This window comes from Lissotriton helveticus, chromosome 3_1, assembly GCF_964261635.1.
Source record: "Lissotriton helveticus chromosome 3_1, aLisHel1.1, whole genome shotgun sequence".
NCBI lineage: Eukaryota > Metazoa > Chordata > Amphibia > Caudata > Salamandridae > Lissotriton > Lissotriton helveticus.
In genome coordinates, this window is record NC_136061.1 from 1,200,607,704 (window position 1) to 1,200,627,150 (window position 19,447).

At 47.9% G+C, this 19,447-nt stretch overlaps 1 long non-coding RNA gene across 1 annotated transcript in view; it reads left to right on the forward strand.

The window, feature by feature from the left end:
* Positions 1 to 654: 654 nt before the first annotated feature.
* Positions 655 to 19,447, forward strand: part of LOC144823373 (uncharacterized) — a 38,644-nt gene continuing 19,851 nt past the window's right edge. Inside the window, exon 1 of the long non-coding RNA XR_013608777.1 lies at positions 655 to 703. This is a non-coding gene — a long non-coding RNA (uncharacterized LOC144823373). The remainder of the gene's footprint in view (positions 704 to 19,447) is intronic.

Consider the following 19,447-nt stretch of genomic DNA (forward strand, 5'->3'; position numbering starts at 1 on the left):
GCTGACGCAGCTTTGAGGGCTACCGACCATCTAATTTCAGTACTTAACAGCTCTTTAAAAGACCATTCACTTGTAAATTAGGCTTTTGTTGTGTTTTCCCGCCTTCTTACAGTCACTTTGTCTATGGTTGAAAGAATTAGCCCCCCCACGAAATATTTTTCAGCCCCCCCACCCCCGAAATGTGGCTCTTGTTGCCCGCCTGCTAAGACATATAGCGCTCTCGAGAACTATACAGTGACCACCTCACACGGTAACATCCGCTTCAATGGGATGTAGAACTGAGTAGAAAGGATGCCACTTCCATGAGCCTGCTGCTTCTAAGCTACATTTCACATAAGTCTGACTTGGAACAAAACTCCCAGCCTCACCTCCTACACTGTAAGCAGCAGGTTGGTGCAATATAAACATACAAATATGTGCAAGGACCCGGCCCTATTCATTCAGGGGCTTTCCAAAACTTCCTGAATGCTGCCTTTTTATTCCCGACAAAGCTAGAAGGATGTACTGGAAAATTGGCTTCTGCCCAGTTAAATGTGAAATTTAACAGACCCGCCCTCCTACCAAAGGAAGGAAAGTGCCCATGCCTCTTATTAAAATATGTAGAGTGTTAACGGAGAAATGAAACCGAAAGCCACTGCCCTGAAATGATATAAAACCTGCGGCACCGGTGTTCAGAGACACACCTTGAGACGCCTTCTCCACGGTAAGTTCTGCTCTTTAGAGCATATTTATTTGCAAAAAATGACTGCTGAATTGCGCAAGGTTCCTTTCACAGGCAGGCTCGAAATGTGTGTGTGTGTCTGTTTGTGTATCTTTATTTTTCATACAATAATTGGCCAGCTGGTTTCACTCTTCTGAAAACAATTTCTTAACGTTCATATATTTTTTTCATCTGTTTCCTGAGTCCATCAAAACGGAAACGTGAGTTCAGCGATGGGAGAAGAAAGATGCATGTGCTGTATGTAGGAAAGCTCAGTGGGTTCAGCCGCCGCTGCAGATAAGTGGGTGCAAACTCCAAGGTCACAGCTGTCAGTGTCAACTCATACGAAGAAACGAGAACTGTTGAGGCATCTCACTCTGTAGTGCAGAGTATTTAATGTGTTAAATCATAACAAAAAAAAATCCCTGATCTGTAAACTTGTTCGAACTACAGAACTGTTTGAACACAAAAGAAGAGCAAGCACATTTACAAATTTAGGAGGCAGCTCCGGCAACTCATTTTGTTCAGTGACTATTTACACAGAAAGTGCCTTTTCATTAACAAATAGCCCTGCATACAAGAATCCGCATACAATTCGGTAAATGTTTATCCCATCCACCTCCAACTGTTTCGATTACATTTCATGTACTTGGCTAAAGTATAGGTGGTGCTTTTTGGAGATTTAATTTATAGCGCGAACACGACCCGAGGGTATCGGAGCGCTTTACATGAGCACCAAAGCGCTGCTCACACATCCGTTGTCGGCGCTATAAAATGTCACAGTGACGAATACCAAAGCTGCGTAGTCCGCAATCCACCTCGAGGCATTTTTTTCGCTGCCAGACACTCCCCGGCCCGTTATTTTACACTTGTCGGGGGATGCTGTCTCTCTCCCTTTGTGACGGGTTTTCTGTTTTGCTCTTCCTGTTTATTTCTCCTTCGTATACTTTTCGCTCTGTTACTCCAGGAATATAAATATCTGACACAGAAAAATAAGTTCCGGTCCCCAAAACTAAGCAGTGCCCATTTTTTTTTTTTTTTTTTTAATTTCTGAAATTTTTTATTGTATATAAAAAATATTCTTCGATACGTAAGTAAAGAATTGAACAGGTTTAAACTAAGCTTGGTATGAAGTTAGAAATTTGCTATGAACAGATTTTTTTGCTGAAAATCCGCTCTGTAGTTTTTTAAACGATTAGGAAATGGTGTCAGTTGGGCTTCAAAGAGTAAATCGTCGGTGTGGGTATTTGTACCACTTAATTTCGGATATTCGGAAACTTTTGGTCAACGTTCAGTTCACGATCAGCAGTTTCAATTTAAAATTAATCTGCAGACATCGGAACCGTATGTGCACGGTTTGCAGACCCCTGCAGTTTGCGTGACCGCACAGGTTGGACTTTGTTGTATTGTCTGTCACTGTTTGACGCCCGGCTGGGATAAAGGCACACGGGGCTTTGCTGAAGTCATGCCCTGGCCCAGTGCTCGAAAAGTACAGTGAAGGCCTGATTTACGTGGCAACGGGCGTGGCCAGTGCTCGCCCCATAGGGCCAGATCCTGTCCGCACCAGGGGGCATATTATCAAGAAATAACATTATCGCCGTTTTAGCGGCAGTTTCTGCCGCTAAAACGGCGATAATTGTATCGCCTGTCTTGATAATATGCCCCCAGGTTCGGTCCCCCAGGCATAGATGGCGCTGCTTGAACTCGGACGCCACAGCATAGCCTAAAGGCTCAGGGGCCACAAGGCCTGTGGAAGGCAGACGCCCTGACACACGGAGGCTGCTGGAAACAGCCAATGGCCATTCCCTTAAAATGAACTCCTCTTAAGTGAGTTTAGGGCAACAACCCAAGACCTAAAAACTACTCAAAGCCTCCGACTTTGGTGAGGTACACAACCAGGAAACCCACCCATACTGATGGCGTCATATGTGGTGCCAGTGGTGACATTACACGTCACATAGTCGATTACATTGCTCGTGACTCCACATATGACCCCCATTAGCATGCAAACGTTGAACATTTTTGCAACAAGTACTTTGAAATCGCGTAGGGGACGAGAGTTTATTTACAGCCCTTTTCTGTCTCCTCAGTCTACAAATCTCTCCATGACCTAAATCACGTCTGTGATATGTAAGTCCTCCATTAATGTTTCTGTTTCGGCCGGTTGAGCTTTCAGAGCGCTATAGAAGGAGGCCATATGTCTGTGAGTCACTACTTAGTTAAACAGGTTGATAATTACAGCTCCTAGGCCTGGACCGAGGGGCATTCATTGGCAGGAAGCTTGGTATATTTATTTACAAACACTTGCACACTGAGGCGGCCCGCTTGAACATGAGTAGCTCAGAGGCCATGTGCAATTGGGAGTCGGTGACAGAACTAAGCATCAGATATCTGAACATTCGGGTAGGAGGGTACATGAGGCCCGGAAAACACCCCGTCAAAGTCTTGCATTGTCGTTGGCATTTAAAGTGCAGATACATATATTCTACACATTGGCCGTTCGATACACTGAGAGCTGACTTGAACCAGAATCACAGATTCATGATTCACTAGCCCTACTCGCTGCTTGAAGCCTCCCTAAGCCCCTCCCCCCACAGTTGTGGCTCTCCCTGAGTTACCCGCAACACTCCTGACTCACTGTCCTAGCCCCCCTGTCCTCCCACAAGAACAATCATTACTACACTATATTATGGGTGTCAGGGCCGGTCCTAGGAATTGTGGGGCCCTGGGCGAAATGGAAGATGTGAGACCACTCTAATTTGCATGTGACATCACAAGAAGTGACATCATAGAAAACCGACATCCAGTGGCGGAGGAGGGTCGCCCCACTGATTTTAAGAAGTATCACTTAAGTAAAAATAAAATTATAATAGCTAAGTTATTATTTCATTTTCATTATTGCTGCAGCTGTAGAATTTGTCTTGCCTCACTATACAGAAGATTTGTACTCTTTAGTCTAATGCCAACTTTCTCATGCCTTAGACATTACAAATGATATAGCTGGTGTTTAGGCCTTAGACTAGGCATGAGGAAGATTCAAGGCCGGCGACGCCGGCGTCACGTCACCACCAGGGCACACACCACCACCAACCAAGCTAGGTGGTGGGGGGTGCGTGCAGGCATCTTTGCGTGCGTGCGCAGACAGTGTTGTTCCCTGTATTGTGCAGGAGGTGCTGACTTAAAAGTAGCAGCAGGCTCTGCTCAAAGATGGGACGCAGAGACCCTAGGTGAAGTAAGACAGAAGAGGGGGCCCAGGGGCAGTGATGCCTAATGAATAATGGCTGAATAAATACAGAGCTCTTAGAAGTCTCCTCTCGCACTTTCTTTGCAGCCAGCAGACACCATAGAAATGCCGATTGTAGGCACACCCGGGTCTCCCGGCCACGTGCAACAGAGTGTGGAGAACGAGGCCTGGTAACTGCAAAATAAACACACTCGATATTATCGGATGGAAGAATGCATTCATGTAGGAATAAATCTGAACCTTTGATACCAGAGCTGAAGCAGCCGGCCCTCTCTACCTTCAGCTCCAGCCATCGTTCATAAAGACTGGACTAGCCTGCCCTAGGGGCCTCGCATTCTATGCCCCTATCTTTAATACCAGAGCTGGACACGCCTCCTAGCACCTCGGATCACTGTTCTCCGGTCCCACTGCCTTCATAACCAGAACATTGACTTCTCCCAGGCCTCCTTCCCTGCCTTAGTTAGTTACTGCCTGCGGGCCTGTGGCCCGGCCCCTGCGCGAGTGCTGTGCTCACTGCACTGGCAGCGCTTTACCCCATCATCATTTATTTATTCCCGCAACTGCGGGGCCGGCGGCGGGGCCCCCCTGAGCGCGAGGCCCTGGGCAGCTGCCCATACCGCCCATGGCTAGGACCGGCCCTGATGGGTGTTGATCTCTAGCCACTGGAAACAGGCACTAATTAAACTTAACTCAATGGTGCTCATTTGATTGACTTCACAAGCATGAAAAACTGAGTGGACCTGCCAAGATTCAAACCTGTGGTCTTCAAGTTATACAACGTCTACAGTAAGGGCCTCATTCATGGAGTTTTGGCGAAGGGCAGCGCAGCATGTCACCTTGCTGCGCTGCCCTACATCATTCCTGTCATTCCAGCATTCCTGTCCTTTCCCCCTGTGCTGGCGCTGTTTCGGCAGCCTGGTGCCAAACTCTGGCACCCTTGCACCACGTGTTTTAGGTAGGATTGTTTTTGTGCAGGAAGGGGAACCTTCCTGCACGAAAACAATAGATAAAGGCATTTTCCTCCTTCTGTGTGTGTGCAGCACATATAGAAAGAGGAAAAAATGAAGAGAAAGGAAGATATTTCTCCTCATTACGCATGCCCTGGGGAGCTGGAGGATTTTGTCACATTTCCAGGTTTACAAGTCCCTGTAAATCTGGGAGTGCGTCAAAACCCATGGGAGTTGTGCAGCAACACCCACCGCAATGCCCATGGAACGCTTCCCTAACGCAGAGTAAGGCAACACAGCGATTTGCCTTACTCAAGATTTATGAGGCCATTCAAAGCCACAGAGCGTGGCTTCATAACTCTCACAAAGAGCCTTGCGTCACGCATGTACCACTGTGCGTAGTGCCAAACATGATGCAAGGCTCTCAAAAATATGTATAGAAGTGCATTAGTCCACTGCTTTATCTTACCTGTGTACACATCTGTCTGACATGTACCTATCTCCACCCCAGCACAACCAGCCTTTCAGAAGAAGGATAACAAGCCCTCAGCTTGAGTCTTCTTCTGTCCCATCCCTCTGCCTTGTGCCCAAATGCGTGGCAGGTGCAGCAACCTAACAGAAGGTCTTGCTTGCCAAAAGGGGAGTTCCAGATTGTGCTTGGGTCTTAAAGAGATGCTTGAAATTACACACACCTTTGAAATCCAACAGTGGTTAGTTTATAAGGAATAAGTGATGTGGCCCAAAGTTCACAGAAGCTTGTGTCTGAGACGTATGTTGGGGGTGCCGAATATGAAAGTTGAGTAGTCTTGATACCACCTCATTCCTCTTTAATCCACCGGCAGATACTCACTGCCTCTTAATCTCACTCTTTAAGATGTTTTATCCATGCTTTCTTCCTTTGACATAACATTTCTGATTTTTTTCTTCCTCTTCATTTCCCTCTTCTGAGTTTTTCTCTCTTCAGCTCTGGGTGAATGACTGATGAGGAAAAGTAAGTTCCAGTCCCCAAAAATGACTGTGGTGGGCCCAACCTGCAACCACAATTAAGAAAAGGGGGTGGTGATGAACAGAGTGTCTGAATTAAGCAGACCACTCTTACCCAGTCCAAAGATCAGGGCTTGATCCATCACCGTTATTTAGCTCACTGCCCCATCCCAGCTCAGAACCTGGCTATATGCAAATTAGTCTGTCCCTGGCCCAGTGCATCATGGGAACAGGGCAGACCAAACTACCAAGCCAATTCTTCACCAGAAAGGAGACAAGCTACCAGGGACCGGTTTCTGGCATTTCAGCCTCGTCGGCCCGGCTTGCTTGAATCCTGATGGAGCAGTGAGCAAGGGACTCATGTCTGAGTATACCCTGCCACACCTATAGTGGCCAAAAACGATTAAGAAAAGGGGGTGGTGATGAACAGAGTGTCTGAATTAAGCAGACCACTCTTACCCAGTCCAAAGATCAGGGCTTGATCCATCACCGTTATTTAGCTCACTGCCCCATCCCAGCTCAGAACCTGGCTATATGCAAATTAGTCTGTCCCTGGCCCAGTGCATCATGGGAACAGGGCAGACCAAACTACCAAGCCAATTCTTCACCAGAAAGGAGACAAGCTACCAGGGACCGGTTTCTGGCATTTCAGCCTCGTCGGCCCGGCTTGCTTGAATCCTGATGGAGCAGTGAGCAAGGGACTCATGTCTGAGTATACCCTGCCACACCTATAGTGGCCAAAAACGATTAAGAAAAGGGAGTGGTGATGAACAGAGTGTCTGAATTAAGCAGACCACTCTTACCCAGTCCAAAGATCAGGGCTTGATCCATCACCGTTATTTAGCTCACTGCCCCATCCCAGCTCAGAACCTGGTTATATGCAAATTAGTCTGTCCCTGGCCCAGTGCATCATGGGAACAGGGCAGACCAAACTACCAAGCCAATTCTTCACCAGAAAGGAGACAAGCTACCAGGGACCGGTTTCTGGCATTTCAGCCTCGTCGGCCCGGCTTGCTTGAATCCTGATGGAGCAGTGAGCAAGGGACTCATGTCTGAGTATACCCTGCCACACCTATAGTGGCCAAAAACGATTAAGAAAAGGGGGTGGTGATGAACAGAGTGTCTGAATTAAGCAGACCACTCTTACCCAGTCCAAAGATCAGGGCTTGATCCATCACCGTTATTTAGCTCACTGCCCCATCCCAGCTCAGAACCTGGCTATATGCAAATTAGTCTGTCCCTGGCCCAGTGCATCATGGGAACAGGGCAGACCAAACTACCAAGCCAATTCTTCACCAGAAAGGAGACAAGCTACCAGGGACCGGTTGCCGAAGACGCCTGAAATGGCAGAAACCGGTCCCCGGAAGCTTGTTTCCTTCCCAGTGTAAGAATTGGCTTTTGTAGTCTGGTCTGCCCTGTTCCCATGATGCACTGGGCCAGGGACAGACTAATTTGCATACAGCCAGGTTCTGAAACTGGGATGGTGCAATGAGCTAAAAAACGGTGTTGGATCTAGCCCTGATCTCTTGACTGGGTGAGAGTACTCTGCTTAATTCAGAGACTCTGTCCATCACCACCCCTTGTTGTAAATAATACAACCTGCAACCACAGGCTCAGATAAAGCACTGGAATCATAACACAATGGAAAGGACCGTTCACGCTTTACACTCCTGTACGGAAGCCATACCATGAGCAGAGAAATAAACACATTGCTTCACACATCAGGATAGTGACAGTAAATGCATTAACCTCAGAAATTAAAACAAACCAACAGTAGCAAAGCAAATAGGTCACACCTATTAATGAGCTGTTGGCTTTGGCAATGTGCCTTGGCCATGTTGTACACCAGTGTGGCTGCTGTTCAGCATGGCTAAAAGTTAGTGGCATGGAGTGGGGTGGGGTAGATTTGGGTTGATTTGGGTGAGGTAGATTGGGGTACAGTGGAATGGGGTAAATTGGAGGAGAGTGTAGTGGGATAGATTGGGATAAAGTGGAGTGGGGTAGATTGGGGTAGAGTGAGGTAAACTGGATTGGGGTGGAGTGTTAGGTTGTAGGGAAGTAGTGTGGGGTAGATTGGAGTCGAGTGGAGTAGAGTGGAGTTGAGTGGGGTACATTAGAGTTGTTTGGGGTAGATTGGAGTGGGGTGGAGTGGGGTAGATTGGAGTGGAATAGATTGGGGTGATAAATTGGAGTGGAGTAGATTGACTTGGGTTAGACTGGAGTGGAGTGGGGTAGATTGGGATATATTGGGGTGGATTGGGGTAGATGTTGGTGTATTGGGGTAGATTGGAGTGGAGTGGAGTCAGGTAGACTGGGGAAGAGTGAAGTGGGGTGGACTTGGGTAGGTTGCAGTGAAGTGAATTGGGGTAGGTTGGAGTGCAGTGGATTAGGGAAGATTGGAGTTGAGTGGGGTAGATTGGAGTGGGATAGATTGGAGTGAACTGGAGTGGGGTAGATTCGGGTAGAGTGGAGTGTGGTAGATTGTGATAGAGGAAAGTGGGGTAACTTGGAGTGGAGTGGGGTAAATTGGAGTGGAGTGAGGTAGATTGGACTGGGGTAGATAGAGTGGATTAGAGTAGCGTAGAGTGGAATGGAGTGGGGTAGATTAGAGTGGAGTCGGGTAAATTGGAATGGGTAGATTAGAGTGGGATAGATTGGAGTGGGGTAGATTGAAGTGGAGTGGAGTAGATTGGAGAGGAGTAGAGTAGATTGGAGTGGAGTGGGGTAGTGTAGTGTGGGGTAGATTGGGATGGGTTAGATTGGATGGGGTGGTTTGGGCTAGATTAGGTTGGGGTAGACGGGAGTAGGGTGGAGTGAGGTGTATTGGGATAGATTGGACTGGAGTAGATTGGGATAGATTGAGTGGAGTGGGGTATATTTGAGTGGAATGGGGTAGATGTAGATTAGAGTGAAGTTGAGTGGGTAGATTGGGGTAGAGTGTAGTGGGGTAGATTTAAGAGGTGTGGAGTGGTGTAGAGTGGAGTTGGGTAGATTGGAATGGGGTAGATTGTGGCAGATTGGATTGAGGTAGTTTATGGTAAAGTGGAGTTGGATCGATTGGAGCAGAGATTGGAGTGGAGTTGTAGTGGGCCCCTTAGCCCCCAAAGAAGACTCGACCACGGAGTTCGATCTCGGCACTTCTTTATTTCTCCTGTGCCATCACTCAACTGCCCTTCTCTCCTACCTTCCTGTCCCCGCCCCTTCCGCCTCTGCCTGCCCTGTGCCAACATCAGGGTCAGGCAAGGTGACACAACACCTCCCCCTTTTGTACAGTAAGGCTTACTGTCTCTTAGAGTTCTTCAATAAGGCGGACGGGTCGTTTGGTAATCCGACGTGGGCGGCTGGCCCGCACCTGTTCAGGAGGATGGTAGTCTCTGACATCTTCATGCCTTGTCGGGCTGGAATACTCTTGGTCACTTTGTTCTCCTTGGCTCAATGAATCAGTGCTGGAGTCCCGAGCCTGGGCTCGATCGTGAGCAGAGGGATTACATTTTTTGAAATAAGATATGTTTCGGGTTATTCGTTTGTTGTCAGCCTCAGCTGTAACCATGGTCTCTTTACGACTGGAGACTCGCAACGGGTGTGCGAGGTATCGACTGTCTGCTTTTGTTCTGCGATCGCGCTTGACCATCACCCAATCTCCTTCCTGAATGTCCGTCTGTTTTGCATGCCTGCGTTGATCAGCATAGTCTTTCATTTTTAATTTCTTATCGTGATCCAGCTTCACCAGCGTATCATGATCCGTAGTCACAGTTCGAGATTGCATGACAGCGGTTGAGGTAGGTAGCCGTGTGCAAGGAACTCGTCCAAGCATCAGGGTGGCCGGACATTGATTCGTGGTACTGTGTGGCGTGGTGCGGTAGGCTCGCAGTACTTCATTCAAGGCTTGTTGTATGTCACGACAAACGAATTCTGCTTGCTGGACTGCCTTCTTGAGGGTCCCCATAAACCGTTCCACCATACCATTGGCTTGAGGCCATAAGGGGGTGATTTTCCTATGTTTGAAGTTAAGATGTTTTGCAAATTCAGTGAATTCGTGACCATTGAACGGTGGTCCATTGTCTGTCTTTACTCCGGTGGGGATTCCCCATGCTGCAAAGGTCTCATCAATGACGGGGATGACGGCTGTCGCTTTGGTGGACGGTACTTGATGTGCGATGGGAAAGCGAGAGTACTCGTCCATGATGACGATGATATATTTGCCCGATTTCAGTGGACCGAAGAAGTCAATAGCTACTTGCTGCCAAACCCCATCTGGTAGTTCGGACATCTGTAGGGGAGCTGGCGGTTCGTCGCGACCCACGAATTGACATGACACACAGTCTTTAAGTGTGGCTTCCACCATTTGATCAAGTAGGGGAAACCAGACGCGTTCCCGAAGTGCTTTCTTGGTGGCTACTATTCCTCTGTGTCCCTCGTGGGCCAAGTTGATAATTCCTTGTCGCAGTCGCTGAGGAATGACTATCCTCCCCCCTCTTAGCAATAGACCATCCGTGCTGATTGACAGTTCCTCCTGGATATGTCTGAATGCCACAAGTTCTTGGGCATCAACGGTTGTGTTTTGATGGTTGTCCCTTAGATGTCTCCATGAGTTGGTACGTATTTGGACCATGACGTCCTGAATCGTGACTAGATGCTTCACAAATGGCTTCCAGTGGTACTGCAGGAGGGCATGCATTGTCGACGACAAAGTGAATGTATTTTTTCGGCTACAGAGCATCGCTCCAGGGTATGCGATTGTGGGTGCCGTGACATATAGTCCGCTGGGTTCTCCGCTTTCCCAGGCTTATGGACAATGGTGTAAATATAGTCTTGCAAACGTTGGGTTGCCAAATATGGTGACAAGTGCTTGGTGGTCTGTGATGAGAGTAAAGTGTTTCCCGTATACGAACAGGTGGAAGTGTTCGCAGGCCCATACAACCGCGAGGCTCTCTTTCTCGGGCTGCAAGTAGGCCTTCCCCGTGTCGGTGAGACTGCGACTGGCATAGGCAACCACATGACGTTGGTCTGCTTCCTCGTTGTATTGTGCCAGGATGGCACCTAGCCCAACAGGACTGGCATCCACTGTGATTTCAGTTTTCCTTTTGGTGTCAAAGTAGGCTAGGTTGATGGCAGAGCTCACAGCTTTCTTAATTTTGTTAAAGGTGTGTTCACACGCAGGTGACCACAGGAATTGTTGACCCTGGCGGGTGAGTTCTCTGAGCGGGTAGCTGATGGTTGTATAGTCTTTAATGTAACGAGCACAGTAACTCGCCATCCCCAGGAACGAGTGAAGGTCGCTAATGTCTTGTGGTTGTGGGGTGTCCGCGAGGGCCGACACCTTCTCAGGATCTGGTTTCATGCCATCTTTGGAAAAGGTATGTCCATAGAATTTCAATGTAGACTTGTGGAATTCACACTTGTCTGAGCTAAGTGTGAGGTTGCCATTGAGTAACGCGTGGCATACGCGGTCTAATGCTTTGTCGTTTTCTGTTTGATTTTCTCCGAAAACTAGGATGTCGTCACTATAGTTAAAGGCATTTGGGATGCCTTGAATTACTTGCCGAATGGTTTCCTGAAATATCTCGGCAGCAGAGGATATTCCAAAGTTTAAGCGTTTGTAGCGGAACAGGCCTTGGTGAGTGGTGAAGGTGGTAATGTAGCGGGATTTCTCGTGCATCTCTAGCTGGTGATATCCCTTGTTGAGATCCAGCTTTGAGAAGACGGTTGCTCCGTTGAGGCGGGCAATCATATCGCTGATATGAGGACCGGGGTGTCGCTCCCTTTCAATGGCGGTATTTGGTGCGCGCATGTCCACACACTGGCGTGCGTACCTTATTGTCTTGTCCCTTCTAGTGCACTACCACCACTGGTGATACCCACAGAGTGGGCCCTGTGGACCGTTCAACAATGTCCGTCCTCAGCAGGTCTTGTAGTTCATCATCCACAGCTTGTTGCAGGTGAAACGGTACCTTCCTGTGCTGTTGTGCTATGGGTGGTATTTGTTCGTTGATATGTAGCTTGACCTTGAACTGGTTAAGTTTTCCAAGACCCTTGAAGAGATTCGGGAACTTGTTGACGATGTCTGGAGAGTCATCTACCATGTACAGAAGTTCGACAAGCTTGAGGCGTTCTGCTGTCGGTAGACTGAGAAGACAATCTGCTGCGTCTGGACCTTCAACCACGTGGACGTAGGCTTGCATCTGTCGGTCTTTATACATTAGGGTCGTGCGGAACCGTCCCAGACAAGGTAGTGGTTTCCTGGACATCCAAGTGTAGACTCGAACAGCTGTTGGTTCCAGTTTTGGCCGGGGTTTCATGCTTTGATATTCCAGGGCGCAGATGTAGTTTAAAGATGCTCCTGAGTCCAGTACAAACTTGGCGGAATGATTCCCTATTTGAATATCCAGTTTTGGGTATCTTTTCAGTCTGTCAGGGTCCGACACCATGCACATATATTCATCGCTGTCCTGCGAGACAGGTGTGAGAGATGACAATTCCCGGGACGTCGACCTCTGGGATCTGTATGAGCTGGCTGATTGGACGCTCGACCTTGACGAGCTGGATAAACGGCTTCTCCTTCCCTTCACTGCTCTGGCTTGGTGACGAGCTTCTGAACTTGACTTGGTTGTTCTTATCTCTGATCTTCGTGTTTGACAGACTGCTTCGAAGTGGTTTTCTCTTCCACAGCGGTGGCACTGTTGTACGATGGCGGGACACTGTCCTGAGTGGGGGTAGTCTTGTCCGCACCCATAACATTTCGAGGCTGATCTGTTTGTACGACTGCTTCGAGTTCTGTTGCGTGACAACGTCCCCCGGGAGGTCTGAATTGATCTTCCTGACTTGCGGTGATCCGACCGGCACTTCGGGTGTGTGTGAGACTGCATTCGAAACGCTTGCTCCTTTCTCTCAGACCTGTTGGCTTCCATCTTCTTGGCGTGGTCTTCCGCTTGATCGTTTATGCGCGTGAGTTCCTCTATTTCTTCGAGTGTGTAGTGTTTCTTTAATAATCGGTGGCGTAATGATTCCGACTGGCATCCTGCAATTATGCGTAGTCGCAGCGCGTCTTCTGTGTTAAATGTGTCAAATTCACAACATCGGGCTAGACGTCGAATGCGAGCAATAAAATCACACATCGGTTCATCCTTTTCTTGTGACACGAGGTTGAACGTGTACCGCTCGTAGTCTAAATTTCGCTTGTGCAGAAACTTCCGATCCAGGGCCCCTTTCACATCGTTGTATGAGGCGGCGCTGGCGGCAGGCAATTCTTTGATGATTTGTGCAATGTCTTTCCCTATCAAGTTTCGCAGTGCTATCAGCTTCTGCTTGGGGTCTTGTACTTGAGACCCTGTCATAAAGTCTTCAAAATCCTCAGCCCAACTCTTCCATTTGGGCCCCATGCTGTTCCCTGACATCAGCTCCAACGGTTCTGGCGGGCGCAGTTATGATGCTCCCAGTAGCATTGGGTGTGGTTGCTGGGGTTGCATGGCTGATCCCATGGCTGCTGGGCGTGCGGTGTTAGGCTCTACTGACATTCTTGGCTCAGATACCGGTTTTCTAGGCCAGACGGTGCTTTATTTACTGGAATTTTGGTGGTTTTGAAGTTTTTCGTAGGTTGCCTGACTTCAAAATGGCCGCCGGATAAATGCCAATGTAGTCCTATGTCTGGCTCCTGACTTAAAGATGGCCACCAAAGGGGACATGGATCTCTATCTTTACAGTGGCTCCGGTTTCTTATTTGCCTCTTTCCTCAAGGGTAGTCAATATTTTGGACTCACCCTCTTGCAGCTCCAGTCTTCGTGGGATGGCGCTCAAGCAGCGCTCGACTCTCCTCGCGATTTCGATCACGTTTTCGCACTCTTTTGCATTTTGGCACGCTGAGGAGGCTGTTATTTGGCTGCACCTTCACAGCGAGGGGGCAGCAGCAGTGGGTGGACAGGATCCCACCCTCATCGCCAGTGTAGTGGCCCCCTTAGCCCCCAAGGAAGACTCGACCACAGAGTTCGATCTCGGCACTTCTTTATTTCTCCTGTGCCATCACTCGACTGCCCTTCTCTCCTCCCTTCCCGTCCCCGCCCCTTCCACCTCTGCCTGCCCTGTCCCAACATCAGGGTCTGGCAAGGCGACACGACAGGAGTGAAGCAGATTGGGGAAAAGGGGAGTGGGGTAGATTGGAGTGAGTTGTTAGATTGGAGTAGAATGGAGGTCAATTAAGGTGGAGAGGAGTGGGACAGATTAGGGTGGAGTGTGGTCGATCCGGAGAAAAGTGGGGTGGACTAAGGGTACATTGGATTGGAGCGAAATGGGGTAGGTTGGAGTGGATTGGGGTAGATTGGAGTAAACTGGGGTAGATTGGAGTGGAATGGGGTAGACTGGACTGAATAGGGTTAGATTTGAGTGGAGTGTGGTAGATTGGGTGGGATGGGGTAGATAGGAGTGGCGTATATTGAAGTGAACTGGGGTGGGGTAGATTAGTGTACAGTGGAGTGTGGTATATTGGGGTAGAGATGAGTGGTGGAGCTTGGAGTGGACTGGGGTAGATTGGAGTGGGTTGGAGTAAATTGGAATGGGGTAGCCTGGGTGGATTAGAGCAGTATAGAATGGAGTGAAGTGGGTGGGTGTATTAGAGTGAAGTGGGGTAGGTTTCAAAGTAGTCAAGAATTTTGGGGTAGATTGGAGTGGAGTGGGGTAGAGTAGTGTGGGGTAGATTGGGTTGGGGTAGACTGGGATTGGGTAGGCTGGGTTGGGGTGGATTGGAGTAGATTGAAGTTGTATAGATTGGGTTAAACTGGAGTGTAATGGGGTAGATTGGAGTGGAGTGGGTAGATTTGAGTGGAGTGGGGTAGATGGGAGTGAAGTTGAGTGGGTAGATTGGGGTACAGTGGAGTGGGGTAAATTGAAGAGATGTGGAGTGGGGTAGATTGGATTCGGGTAGATTGGGGTGGGGTAAATTGTGGCATATTGGAGTGGGGTAGATTGGAGTGGAGTTGGATCGATTGGAGTGGAGATTGGAGTGAAGTGGGGCAAATTGGGGGAAAGGGGAGTGGGGTAGATTGGAGTGAGTGGGGTAGATTGGAGTAGACTTGATGGGGTAGATTAGGGTGGAGAGGAGCAGGATATGCTAGGGTGGAGTGGGGTAGATTGGAGAAGAGTGGGGTGGACTGGGGTATATTTGAGTGGAGCGAATTGGGTAGGTTGGAGTGGATTGGGGTGGATTGGAGTAGACTGGACTGAAGTGGGGTTGATTTGAGTGGAGTGTGGTAGATTAGGTGGGATGGGATAGATTGGAGTGGCGTATATTGAAGTGAACAGGGGTGGGGTATATTAGAGTACAGTGGAGTGTGGTAGATTGGGGTAGAGATAAGTGATGGAGCCTGGAGTGGACTGGGGTAGATTGGAGTGGGTTGGAGTAGATTGGAAGAGGGTAGACTGGGTGGATTAGAGCAGCACAGAATGGAGTGGAGTGGGTGGGAAGATTAGAGTGAAGTGGGGTAGATGTAAAAGTAGTGGGGAATTTTGGGGTAGATTGGAGTGGAGTGGTGTAGAGTAGTGTGGGCTAGATTGGGATGGGGAGATTGGAGTGGGGTGGTGTGGGGTAGACTGGGATGGGGTAGGCTGGGGTGGGGTGGATTGGAGTAGATTGAAGTGGAATAGATTGGGTTAAACTGGAGTGGAATGGTGTACATTGGAGTGGGTAGATTTGAGTGGAGTGGGGTAGATGGGAGTGAAGTTGAGTGGGTAGATTGGGGTAGAGTGGAGTGGGGTAAATTGAAGAGATGTGGAGTGGGGTATATTGGATTTGGGTAGATTGGGGTGGGGTAAATTGTTCCATATTGGAGAGGGGTAGTTTATGGTAGATTGTAGTGGAGTTGGATCGATTGGAGTGGAGATTGGAGTGGTGTGGGGCAGATATGGGGAAAGGGGAGTGGGGTAGATTGGAGTGAGTGGGGTAGATTGGAGTAGAATGGATGGGGGTAGATTAGGGTGGAGAGGAGTGGGATAGGCTAGGGTGGAGTGGGGTAGATTGGAGAAGAGTGGGATGGACTGGGGTATATTGGAGTGGAGCGAATTTGGTAGGTTGGAGTGGATTGGGTGTATTGTAGTAGACTGGGGAAGATTGGAGTGGAATGAGGTAGACTGGACTGAAATGGGTTAGATTCGAGTGGAGTGTGGTAGATTGGGTGGGATGGGGTAGATTGGAGTGGCGTATATTGAAGTGAACTGGGGTGGGGTAGATTAGGGTAGATTGGAGTGGAGTGGGGTAGTGGGGTAGAGTAGTGTGGGGTAGATTGGGATGGGGGTATTGGAGTGGGGTGGTGTGGGGAGACTGGGAGGGGGTAGGCTGGGGTGGGTTGGATTGGAGTAGATTGAAGTGGGATAGATTGGGTTAAACTGGAGTGGAATGGGGTAGATTGGAGTGGAGAGGAGCGGGATAGGTCAGGGTGGGGTACATTGGAGAAGAGTGGCGTGGACTGAGGTATATTGGAGTGGAGCAAATTGGGGTAGGTTGGAGTGGGTTGGGGTGGATTCGAGTAGACTGTGGTGTAGTGTAGTTCCTATATTCCCAATAGGCTCTGCGCATTGGAATAATATATCCTATAGTTTAGACGTGGGACTGAGGTCAACTAGGTCTCTATCGAATATATTAAACTTAATAGTGAATGCCAGCCAGCTCAGAGGTCACTAGAAACTTTCTCAAATTCACAAGAAGGGAATAGTTTCTGACAACTGCATAAACATGACAACTTTGTTTACCAAGAATAAGAAAAGTATCTCTAGAGTTGCGGAAACAAAAGATAAGTATTTTACTCAGTCACTCGTGCATGCTTAATTTCTACAGAGGTGTAGAGAAATAGAGAGATGGGCATTTTCAATAAAAGGTTTTATTGAACATTCTTCTTTCTCATGCAAGGAAAGTGAACTGCTACAATCGTAATGCAAACTGCAAAGTATAATGCGAACAGCGAGAACAAGATTATAAAATAATACTGTAAGAGCATTGTGTGGTTTCTAAACCATTTATAAATACATACATAAATAACAAGGGCTAAAAGTACACAACTGGTGCTTCTAAAATACGCCTACCCCAATGTACCTAACCTACGCCTTATATGCGGGAACGAGCAAGTGTGGTGTAGCATAGGTTTAGTTTTTCTTTGCCAAGAATCTATCCAAGGTTTCTCTAGGTTCTAATCAGCTCCATATGTTTAGTTTAGAATGAAGGAGGTCTGGTATCTCAGTCTCGGGACCCGATTTCCCAACACCCCACAAGGGGAGCTTGGAAACACTGGAGATGGATTCTCGCCGAGAGAAATGCAGCCTCTCGATCAGTGTGTCAGCTGGAGGGTCGACTTCCTTCGGCACTTGCTGTAGCGAGCTGCGTCGGCCAAGTAGATAGTCAAACTGCTCCGAACCACCGTGTCTTGCTAGAGCAAGTGAAGGCATATATATACCTTGAAGGTGTCTAGCTTGACGTAAAGTCGGGCATAATAACGTCAGGAAAGAACCCCAAGAGAATAGTAGTTCTTTGTAAAGTACATGAGTTCTTGGACAAATCATTATTCAAGCAAGGGAAGGTCCCTGACTGCTTAAGCCGATTTTCCAAGAAATCTTTGTGACGTTTTGATACGGGTGGAAGTAGCCATGCCTGTATTTGGTCTGCATGAGCTATGTCTAAATAAGGGAATGATTTCTATGCCTAGATTAGGGCAGTGTGAATTGTACCTATATAAGGGCATGAATTGGGAAAATTCACTTGGATCCTAAAACGCCATACAACAGTGGTAGATTAGAGTGAAATGGGGTAGACAAGTGAAATAGGATAGATTTGAGTGGAGTATGCTCGATTGGATGGACTGGGGTATATTGAAGTGAACTGGGGTAGATTGCGGTACAGTGAGTGTGGTAGATTGGGGCAGAGTGGGGAGTGGAGTGGGGTATATTGGAGTGGGGTAGACCGGATGTATTAGAGCAGCATAGAATGGAGTGGGTGGAGTAGATTAGAGTGAAGTGGGGTAGATTGAAATGTAGAGGGTTTTTGGGGTATAGTGGAGTGGGGTAGAGTAGTGTTGGGTAGATTGGGTTGGGGTAGATTGGAGTCTGGTGGTGTGGGGTAGACTGGGATGAGGTAGACTGGAGTGGGGTAGATTGGAGTGGAGTTTCCTTGGATCCCGCAAGATTGTAGGAGAACTGTCAAGCAAGCATTACTTACCAGTGGATTAGATTATGGTAATGCATTGTTCATGGGCATGGCAGACTACCTCTTCACACGCCTACAAGTGGTGCAAAATGCCGCCACCAAACTGGTATGTAACAAAGACAGACTCAGCTCAGCGTCTGAGTGCCAGAAGCTAATTCATTGGCTGCTAATGCGCCAAAGAGCAGAATTTAAGTTGCTCAGCTACACACACAAGGCTCTGCACCAACGAGGGCCTCTTATCCTACAGAGTAAAGTTTTATCTACCTATTAGATGCCTAAGATCACGGTCTCTAGCTCAAGCCAGAACAAAACACATTAAGAAAGCAAGGGCAGGGGGTCGTAGCTTTTCAATACTTGTCAGCAAAGCATTGAAATGATTTACCACAAGACCTCTGCCTTACTGAGGACTATCTTGTCTGCAGGGAAAAAATTAAGACTCACATGTTCTCTAGAACCTAATACTGGCCAAACTCATTTACAGCTCAGTCATCTACCGGAGTCTTATTACAGCACCATGATATCCTTCTGGATGAATGTTGCGCTTTACATATAAATATGCAAATATACAATTAGATTGGGTTAGACTGGAGTGGAATGGGGTAGATTGGAGTGGAGGGGGTAGATTGGGGTGAAGTGTAGTTGGGTAGACTGAAAAGGTGTGGAGTGGGGTAGTTTGTGGTGGATTGGAATGGGGTAGGTTGTGGCAGATTTGAGTGGTGTAGATTGTGGTAGATTGGAGTGGAGTGGGGTTGATTGGAGTGGAGTGAGGTAGAAGGGAATAGAGTGTGGTTGATTAGTGTGGAGTGGGATAGATTAGGGTGGAGTGAATTGGGGTAGATCGGAGAAGAGTGGAGTGGATGGGAGTAGATTAGAGTGGAGCGATTTGGGGTAGTTTGGATTGGAGGTGATTTGGGTAGACTGGAGTATATTGGGGTATATTGGAGTGGAGTATACTGGAGTGGAGTGGAAAGGGCTTTTAACAACCGGAATAGTCTGAGGCAGAATGGCTATAAGGCTATTAGAACATTCCAACAACTGAGGGGAGAATGTTCTACATTAAAAAGGGAGGAACATAAGACAAACCTTGCAATGTTGGAGCATAAGGCTTGCACCAGCCATTTTTAACCCTAAGTCACTTCATTTTCCTCAATGGAGTTTCCGACATTCCAATGTTCCAATAAGTAGTGTTTACTATGTAACCAGAATCTGTGAGCAGAGAAGTCGTAATTGACTATATATAACCAATCACACATGTTAATACTTAGGAATAGGTGGTATCTGAGTGAAACCACGGTTTTGGTTTGTGCCACAGCCCAGCCCTGGAAGTTCGGCGTTCTAATTAAAATTAAAATGGAGCAAAAATCTCCACCTTGCTTAAAAATTGTATATCCCTT